Source organism: Adiantum capillus-veneris, chromosome 2 (genome assembly GCF_014529385.1).
Source record: "Adiantum capillus-veneris isolate H3 chromosome 2, ASM1452938v2, whole genome shotgun sequence".
Taxonomy (NCBI): domain Eukaryota; kingdom Viridiplantae; phylum Streptophyta; class Polypodiopsida; order Polypodiales; family Pteridaceae; genus Adiantum; species Adiantum capillus-veneris.
The window spans coordinates 129,535,865-129,546,096 of NC_140932.1; the positions used below are offsets into that span (position 1 = coordinate 129,535,865).

General features: G+C 46.1%; 1 pseudogene; it reads left to right on the top strand.

The window, feature by feature from the left end:
• Positions 1 to 2,008: 2,008 nt before the first annotated feature.
• On the top strand, positions 2,009 to 5,818 carry LOC147463617 (uncharacterized; annotated as a pseudogene).
• The last annotated feature ends 4,414 nt before the right edge of the window (positions 5,819 to 10,232 follow it).

The following is a 10,232-nucleotide window of genomic DNA, read 5'->3' on the forward strand; positions in this document are numbered from 1 at the left end:
CACTAGCAAACATAATAGGGGAAGAGAGCACTTCCTTGGTCCACATGTATGCCAAATGTGGTGCACTTCATAAAGCACAAAAAGTGCTTGAGGAGCTTCTTGATTGGGATGATCTCTCTTGGAATGCATTGATTGTGGGATATGACCAACTTGGCCAAGAAGATCTGGGCTATTTTTTGCAGATGCCAAGCGAGGGTGTCTCTGTAGATGCAATCAACAGAGCAATGCCAAGAACACAGCAATATCCACTACACAATCAAACATGGAGGGGAAGGGCGCAACAGGTCCTTGACACATGTATTGCAAACTGGGATAAATATGGGGGGGGGGAGAGAGAGAGAGAGATGCTTGATGCCTTCCTCTCTTGCCCATAGACAATGGTGTCCTTTCTTCCAATCTATCTATTTAATATGTAGCCCATTTCAATACACAAACTTATATTCCACTCCAATTTGCTCTCTTTCGTGGATAATAATTCTCTCTCTCTCTCTCTCTCTCTCTCTCTCTCTCTCTCAGTGAAGGACTTATGGAGATAGAATTGGCATGCCTAATCATCGTTGGAGGCCACACCATCGCCCTATTGATAAGAGAAAGCGAGACCCGCCGTAGGTGGGTCGCGCAAGCTAGTCGGGAATAACATGTATGGAGAAGGTATTATTCTTTTTTGTTTTCTAAAGGTTGAGGTCTAGCCTTCACAACTAGCCGTTGTCCTATTGATAAGAGCAAGCAAGACCCGGGTCGCGTGGGCTAGTCAGGAATAACAGGTATGGAGAACTTTATTATTCTTTTTTCCCCTAAAAGTTGACATCTATCCTTCACAACTAACATCTACAACGACGAATGACAAGAAACACAAAAATGAGAGAGAGAGAGAGAGAGAGAGAGAGGGGGGGGGTGACGCCCCAGCTTCTGGGCGCGTCGGGGAGGGGGCCCGGCGGGGATTCTTACCCGCACGCAGCCGAGGGAACTTCTGTCTTCAAGGGGCCCGTCGGGGATTCTTACCCGCACGCGGCCGAGGGGACTTCTACCTTCAAGGGCCCGGCGGGGATCTAGACCCGCGCGCGGCCAAGGGACCAAGGTGTTGCTTCAAGGGGTCCTGGCACGGACGGCACCGGCTCAGGAGGGCCCGGCTCGGACGGGGCCGGCTCGGGTCAAGTTGCCTTCTCGGGGGCCCGGCTCGGACGGGGCCGGCTCGGGCGTATTTGCGTTCCATGGGTCGACGGCCGTTTGTGTTTCGCGGGTCTTCGCGGGTCTCGCGTCTCGGGTCCCTAGCCCCACGTAGCCTCAGGCTCCGCCGCACCGCCGACGGGTCATAGCGTGCCCCGGGGAACCTTGCGTGGAGTCCCCACGGTGCGCGAGTGCGTGGAGTGAGGCTAACGTGCCTAGGTGGGGGGTCCCCTCCCGTGGCCGGTCTTCGGGAGGCTCATACCCCTTATATACACCCCCGTTTGAAGAGAGTTCGACGACCGCGTCGAACGTGGAAAAAGAGTGCTCGGCTATGCATGAGGCCGTGGGGACAAAGGGGTGCATATAAGTGCAAGTGAGCAAAAACTGTTCCCAAAATGCAAGTAAGTAGGCATGCTTTGTTTTTGTCATTTTTGAAATGAGTGAGTGAGTATTTTTGGGGTTTTGGCAGAAGGCTGAAAAAGTATGCTTTGAACACCCAAGTAGAATTCCCCGTACTTGAGCGTTCCCCGAATAGGTAACCCGATGTGCGCGGAGCCACCTGCTGCGTTGGTCCGCGCGTAGGCTTCTTGAAAGCCGAATCTGAAAGAGCGTTCCGTCGCAATGCAGCACTTGCGAGTTGGTCCCTGTTTGGACGTCGTTTGGAGGGCATAGCTCGGGGCCCTGTGGTCTCTTTGTAGACTTGAATGGGTCTTCAGCTCAGCATGGGCCACAAAACGTGGCCGGGGCGCGACGAACACCGTTGGCTTGGTTCGTCGCGTTTTTGGAGTTTCTCTGTTTTTGTCATAAAGAGCCCTGTCTGGCTCGTATCTGCCTTTTCTTCATGCGGAGAGCCCTGTCTGGCTCACATCTTTGCTTTTTGTGTCATGGTGGTGCCCGGCTCGGATCGGGGCCGGCGCGGGTCACGGGTGACGGCCCGTTGTTTGGACGCGTCACAAAGAGCCCTGTCTGGCTCGCATCGTTCCTTTTCCTCATGGAGGTGCCCGGCTCGGATCGGGGCCGGCGCGGGTCACGAGTGACGGCCCGGTGTTCAGGGAACGCGTCACGGTGCGGAGGGCGTGTGGTTGCTTTCTGGAGCTCTCTTCACCAGGATTTTGACGACCCGGGCCATTGCGGTTGGAGTCGTCGTGAGTATCGTGCGCGTCGGGCACGTTAGTCTTCGGCTCGTTTCCAGGAGCTCGTTCTGGAGCTCTGATACCAAGTGTGACGCCCCAGCTTCTGGGCGCGTCGGGGAGGGGGCCCGGCGGGGATTCTTACCCGCACGCAGCCGAGGGAACTTCTGTCTTCAAGGGGCCCGTCGGGGATTCTTACCCGCACGCGGCCGAGGGGACTTCTACCTTCAAGGGCCCGGCGGGGATCTAGACCCGCGCGCGGCCAAGGGACCAAGGTGTTGCTTCAAGGGGTCCTGGCACGGACGGCACCGGCTCAGGAGGGCCCGGCTCGGACGGGGCCGGCTCGGGTCAAGTTGTCTTCTCGGGGGCCCGGCTCGGACGGGGCCGGCTCGGGCGTGGTTGCGTTCCATGGGTCGACGGCCGTTTGTGTTTCGCGGGTCTTCGCGGGTCTCGCGTCTCGGGTCCCTAGCCCCACGTAGCCTCAGGCTCCGCCGCACCGCCGACGGGTCATAGCGTGCCCCGGGGAACCTTGCGTGGAGTCCCCACGGTGCGCGAGTGCGTGGAGTGAGGCTAACGTGCCTAGGTGGGGGGTCCCCTCCCGTGGCCGGTCTTCGGGAGGCTCATACCCCTTATAGGGGGGGGGATATCTTATAGATGGACTTGACCGTTCACACTTTCAATTGACGAGGCTTTTGTAGTTGGAGGAGATGGCATTGGAGAGGTACGAAGGGCTGGAAAATTTGAGGAGGCCACATCATCCACTAGAGGGTTGGAGCCTATCATGTACTTTTTGCATTGGCTATAGAGCTGCAAGAAGTTGGGGCAATCAATCAAAGTCACCAATGTTCAAGGCTTCACACAATTATCACAAGGCAGGTAAATCTCTTTATGCCTTCCATCCCTTCTTTTCCTCCATCTCTCTCTAGGGGATCTTTGCTTCTTCTTCTTTTCTCTCTCTCTCTCTCTCTCTCTCTCTCTCTCTCTCTCCAAAAAAAAACTAAAAACACACATAAACCCCCCCCCCCCCCCCCCCCCCCCCCCCCCCCCCCCCCCCCCCCCCCCCCCCCCAAAAAAAAAACCAAAAAACAAACAAACAATCATCTCCATCAACCATAATATTGCTTTTGCTACGTTGCTTTCATTTTCTTATTGACTTTATTGAGCGCAAGGCCAATGAAAATGATTTTATGATCAAATCCATATTTGAGTACAAAATGTCTACATAAATTTGGACGTTTTAACTAAAAGTTTTGAAATTATACCGACCTCAAGTCCTTCTTGCAAAAATTTGAGGCGGTCAATTCTTTGAGGTTTTGAATAAGGCCAACCTACCTTTTCTGAAGCCCTCATTGACTACAGCCAGCCACACAAGTTCAAATCCAAATTAGAGCGTTCACCTTTCACTTTTCTAGTACAACAAGGCTCTACATCTCTTTACGAGTGTATGAAGATTTGGTAAATCAAGCTTGCGGAAGTGATACATGGAATTCCACAAGTGTGAATGTTTCATCCTTCTACACAATATAATACAGCTTAAAAATTTTCGAGGAAGGAGAGGCCATTCGAGTGTCACTCACTGCTTCATGGTGCCTCGCTCTGCATACAAGCTAGTAGTAGCACTGCTCAATGGTGAGGGGGCAATATATGTAGAGAATAAGCACAACTGAAAATAAAAGAGGATATGACAATCAAGAGGGTAGTAAATGGACGGCTCATGTTAATCACAAAGCTAGCAAGGCTAGATGCCTGTCGCCTTCGCGCTTCAAGGAGGAAGCAAACAAACTTGCGGGGATGAGTCGATGGCGAGGCATCGGCTCTGGTGCTGCTTGTCCACAATCTTCATTTTTTGATGAGGAAGATCATCAGCTCGTGTGTGGTTCATATCATGACACCCCACACTTACTTGATGCAGCACATGCTGATCACATATTGTATTCCACATCATCATCTAATCTACCTTCAGCATCCTCCTCGCATCCACTGCTGCCTTTTTTATATCATGCCACGGTGCCGGTAGATGATCCTCCACTGCATCACAATCACTCGTTGGATAGTCTCTTTGGTATCGGAAACAGAAAGAGTACCTCCTCTTAGTGTGTAGACAATGAATTGGCCTCGTTGATATCCCTCTCTAGGCAAGGTACTAGTGCTGCAAGAGCTCTGTTTTTTACTCTTTTGAGCTGCAGGCAATGCTGAGGAAGCTCAAGCCACTGCTGTATACTGAAGGTGGACATCGCACCGAATGATAGGATGCTCTGATCATGATCCAGGAGTAGAGGAGGTTGTTGTTTCTGATGTTAGGGAAGCTGATCTTTATCATGGTTTAAAGGAAGCTCATGTTGATGGTCTATTAGAATTAGTTGCTCATGATGATAAGTAGGAGTTGAAGGAACATTCCTAAATTGATCAAGTGCAAAAGGTACTAGATCTTGAGGCTATTAGCAAAAAACAGTATTCTCAAGGTAGGAAATGTGTCTAATCATAAGGTGGCGCGCCTTGGATAGTAGAGAGAGCATATCCATAGACAAAGAGACATAGAAAATATGCAGGTTCCTAAAGGTCATGGTGCCGCACCGGCAATGGCCGCATCGCACAACAAGCATACTCTCCATGACCTGCTTTAGTGGTCACCTCACAAACGGGTCACTTGCACAGGTCACTTGCGTGCGATTGCACTAGTGAAATTCTCTGTGATAATGATGATTATTTCTACAGTACTGACTGACATGACATTAACAGCTTGAGCACTAGCTGCAACAATATCAATTACAACACAAAGTCTGTGCCACAATGCAGCTGCCACCATCGACAACCAAGCTTGCTAATGCCATGCTTACCCCATAGCCTTTCAATGCTATGCATCATTTGCATCGCTTGACGCATAGCTTCTCTCATGCCCTTCATCATCTGCCTCACAACCTATCCAATGCTCTACACCATCTCTCCCACCTCCCTCACTCTCTCTCTAATGCATTTCATCAGATTTCACGCTTAACACACTCCCTCTCTTCTGCATACAGGCACCATGTCGCTTCTAGCAGCACCAGTGACAATGTAGAGGCATCTTCCTCTCGTGATGCACATGTACATGCACATAAGCAAAGCCATATCCCATCCCACCTACACCAGCTTTTCTCATTCAAAATGCATCACCCCTCCCGAGATCCTCCTGACATCATTGTCGTTGGTGAAACTTCATCAACTGTAGATTACCAAAGCTTACTGTCGTCCCCCATTGCAATGCAGCTTGTGCCAACCACTCAAAATCACCATCAACGTGCCGAGAGCATCGGATTTCTTCATCAAGTGATTACATGCTCACTTACAGTAGTGCTAAGAAGCACTCTAGCAAAGGGATTGTGCATCACCATCATCATCATCATTACCACCACTATCATTTCATACATCCTGGGGAATAAAGCTTGCAATTCAAAGCTGATGGAGGGTATAAAGTGATGATTGTCTGTGGAACAGACATCCAGAGCAGGCGGCAGTGGATCAATGTTCTTGGAAACATTTAATAGAGCCTGGTGTTGTGTAAGATGAGCTAAGGAATCTCACAAAGTGGTGGGTACTAGCTGCCACATGCTTCCTGCATAGTTTGTCTACCTGCATTTGTAAAGACGCTGTCGTGCCATGGCACGTTCATAATGTGAAATTAAAATATCTACCTCACTCTTAATGTTTATGATGTGTGGGACCAAATGCTATAATGTACATAGTGTGATATATGCGCAAATGAATGCCACGGTTGCAGCCCTGTATATACCTTCCCGGGCGGGCGAGGCCCTACACGTGGCGCCATGAAATGGTTTTTCACATAAATATATGCCTTATTTGCTTTAGGAATGTGCAAATGTCAAGTGTTTCGAAGTGGCACGCTCATTTTGCCTAGAAAGTTCAATGCGGGCAATCTAGGCCAAAAATAGCAGGTTTCGTGCGCTGGCGTAAAAGATGTGTCCAAAGTTCTTACCACATGGGAAAATAAGTTTCAACGTGAAATTTGAGCCCAATGGGCTTTTTCCACAATTTTAGGGATTTTTTCCAACTCGTTTGGGCTTTTTATGGACAAAAAGTGACATTTTTGGGCTAAAAATGGTCAAAAATAGCCTAGAAAATGCTCGAAATAGCTCAAAATGCCACATCAACGACGCTGGAGTTTTTCTCAAGGTGTGTAGGAAGTTTTAGATCCAATAATGAGCTCATTTGGGTACATGAGCAAGGAGATACAGCCATTCCTTTACAGGGTGCTAGTGCAGTCCCGTGCTACTTCTACTACATGGTTGAGGCTGTGAGGCCTCCAATTCGGGTTTCCCCTCCTCAAATAACTACTTGGTCTTCTCCAATGAAATATTGAATCTTCCATGAAATGGTCACGATGAAGAATCGAAGTGTAAATTTAGGGTTTTTAACAGGTCGAATGAGTACTGCATCTGTGCAATTGGAGGCTACACCTAATCTTCACACAGACAAGAGTTTTCAGTTAGTATTGGTTCTTTTTCAAAGTGGAGCTTTCATGGCTAGAGTTTTGTTCTTTTTTAGTGTGTTTTTGGCTCAAATCATCTACGCCCCGCTTGATTTTGCTACAAATCCTCACAGTCAAAGGCCCGACGCTTTTCTAGTCGCACTGCGCACTTCTTGACACATTTTTGGTGAACCCGACGTGAAGTAGGCTAGGGTGAGGGTTCAAAAGCTTCATTGAAGGTCTCAAAGTAAAGGTTTAAAGCTATGGAGCAACAAGAGCAACAGGGGGCTCAATTTGATCCAGTCACAATGCAAATGTTTCAAGTTTTTGCAGTGTTTATGTAGCAGTAGCAAGCTGCAGAAAGGAGGGAGCTCTCCTCAACCAAAGCGCTTCAATTTGTGGTGAAGAAATTGGAACAACTTAAAGGCAAATATGTAACAAAGTATCTTTGTGGATATGTAAAGGAGATGGAGCTTCATCGAGTGCCCGAAGCAGAGATGGTGCAAAGTTTTGAACTTGCTGTGGTTCCCAAGATCAGAGAGCATGTAAGGGGAATTATAAATGATCATGGGGCAACTTGGGAAGCATTCAAATTAGCCTTGAAGGAAGATTATTTCATGGAGGACTCTGAAAGGGTAACAAAGAGGACTTTCTTAGAGTGGGTAGTTCGGCCAAAAGAGGGGCTCTCGCCTACCGAACTCCTAAGGGAATTTGAACGCCGTTATGATCAACTGTCAAGGGCTGAAAAGTCTACACTAAACTCAGAGATCTTTTTGCAGGCAATAGGTAAAGAGATTCAAGAGAAGTTAGAGCTATTACTTGAGGATAAGGATACGGAATAGGGCTTAAAGACCAATTGGAATGAAGTTGAAGATGCCATTTCGCTGCTAACTGCGAGACAACGACGAAGAGACAAGGTGATAGTTAACCCTTCTCAAGTCCCAAATGTTCCCGAGAGTCCTATAAAGCATGTTATTGTGGTTCCAAAGAGTGACAAGTCCATTCTAGATGATATTGTCAAGGGAATGCAAGAGCTCAAGTTAAAGCTTACAAGGCTAGAAGAAAAGGGGCAACCATCAGGACAATCTACAGGGCAAAGGCCTCAAAACAGAGAAGGCTTTGTAAATAGATCCATATGGTGCGATAGTACTGACCATGGAAGGAGGGATTGTGAAATTTTTAAAGATGCTTTGACAAAGGAGCTTGTCTTCTTTAAAGATGGAAAAATTCACTTAAGTGAAACAGGTAAGATCTTGGGAACAAACTTTGGCAAAGGCGGGATGAAGAAACTAGTTGAGGACATGGCTACTAGCCATGCCATCTTAATGGTTGAGGCAGCCGCCTATGGGTTGAAGGTGGATCCTATTAAAAGAAAAGGATCAATCAAGGTTGGAGAAGAGGAATCTAATGGTATTGGAGAGCTATGGCCATGCGCTATAGAGTCTGCTATGAAGGGTAAAATGACTACAGAGGATTTACATGAAGCTGAAGATTTCATTCGGCTTGAAACAGGTTGCATTCGGCTTGAAGATTGCATTCGGCTTGAAGATTGCATTCGGCTTGAAACAAGTTGACTCTTTGTCAGTGCATGCATATATTGCCCAATGTCAAGCAAGTGAGGCCATTGTTGAAGAGAAATGTAGGCGCAAGAATGGGGATGAAGGGCCTTCAAAGCGGGCAACAAAGAGTGGAGGTAGAAATGACACAGTGCCTCCTAGATCACCTTCCGAGCAACAGATGCCTGTCCCTGAAGTGCCTATGCAAGAAGCCTCTAAAGAAACTAGAGTGCGTCGTTAGCCGCATTTATAGTGAATTGAATTGAGTTTGAGGTGAGAGAAAACAAGAACCTAGAAGAGAAAAGTTTGGAGAAAGAGAGAGAGAGAGAGAGAGACCACAAATCCTATTACCTTAAGGTGGCATGGTCCCGTGTTTACAACGCAACGATCTCAATTTTGATATGTCTAAATATATCCTTATCTTTTAAATTGTATTAATTCTTCGATTCGATCTTGCTTTATTTTATGCGTTCTTGTCATTTGTGTAAGTGTGGTTGTGTCATTTGAAGATTCAACAAGAGTAATATCCCTAGAGAAGAAAGGGGGGGGGGGGAGAGAGAGAGAGAGAGAGAGAGAGAGAGAGAGAGAGAGAGAGAGAGAGAGAGAGAGAGAGAGAGAAAATGTCAATTGTTGTAACACCTCCATATGAGAAATTTTAGAGGCAAATGTACTATACTTGAAGATTTTTACATGCTTTTCTTGCAATTTGTCTCTAAAAGTTTGGAGATTTACATCTAATGTTGAAGGTTTTTACTAAATTTCAAAGTTTCCATCAAGGGCCAATCCTATGAAATATTACTTTGTATGAGAAATTTTAGAACAAAGTTTATTATAATTGAAGGTTTTCAAATTTGATTTTGTCATTTTCATGTATGATGATGATTGTATGCCTCTTCTCTACTTTGTAATTCATGTGTGGTAATTGGTCCTCCCAAAGTCAACAAAACTTGCAACTCCTCAAGCTCTCTACCTTGTGGATCCCTATAGAGTGTGTTTGTCGGTGTCAATCTTCACACTTTTATCAAAAGGAACTTAAGAAGTCATCACTCATAGTTTCCCTTTCTAGAAACTTACATCCAACTCACTTGCTTTGCGTGCCAGCACAACTAACTTTTCTTTTGCTTATTAAATGGCTCAAATGATGCCACCATTGGATTCACCTTGAAGGTATGTAGCATTATGATGAGATTCCTATCAAGGGCTCTTGGAGAATCCCAAAATACACATTATGGTTGAAAATGCTTTGCTCAACATGTGTGATCATGTATTGAAAAATGCACAACAAGCTCTCAATGGTATTAATGTTTGTAGTTTAAAATTCCGCATATGTCTAGAAGTGGAAGGGTGAGGGTAATGAAGCTCCGATTAGTTTTCACATGAGGCAAGGTGAAGACTCCTGTTCGGAAACAATTGTGTATCCTTATATCTCAAAGGCATGTGGCATCATGCAAGTATTTGACATCACCAAATTAAAATGGCTATTGATGTGCTCTTTAAAAAAACCTACATCTTTAAAAATGTTTTGGTCAACATGTACACCATATTTAAATGTAGCCTCTTGGAATGCACTTATGTGGCCCTTGGCACCCCATTCTTAGTGGTTCTTAGTGTTTAGGGTCACTTTTCAAGGAGGCAAATTTACTATATTTACATTAAACTTAGGTTTTCTTCAAGAGCACACGGGTATATATTGCTTTTTATTTTAAAAAATGGAAACCTACGTATGATAATTTTTAGAGGCATATTTATTGTATTTGATGGTTTTTACACTAAATTTGTCTAAAGTTTGTAGGTGTTCTTACCTTCAAATATGGAATTTAGAAATAAATCTCAAATTGTTTAGGCTACATTACAATAAATGTAGGTTTTTTTTTAGCACTCAAATACACAATATTTTATCCCAAAAACTTGGAA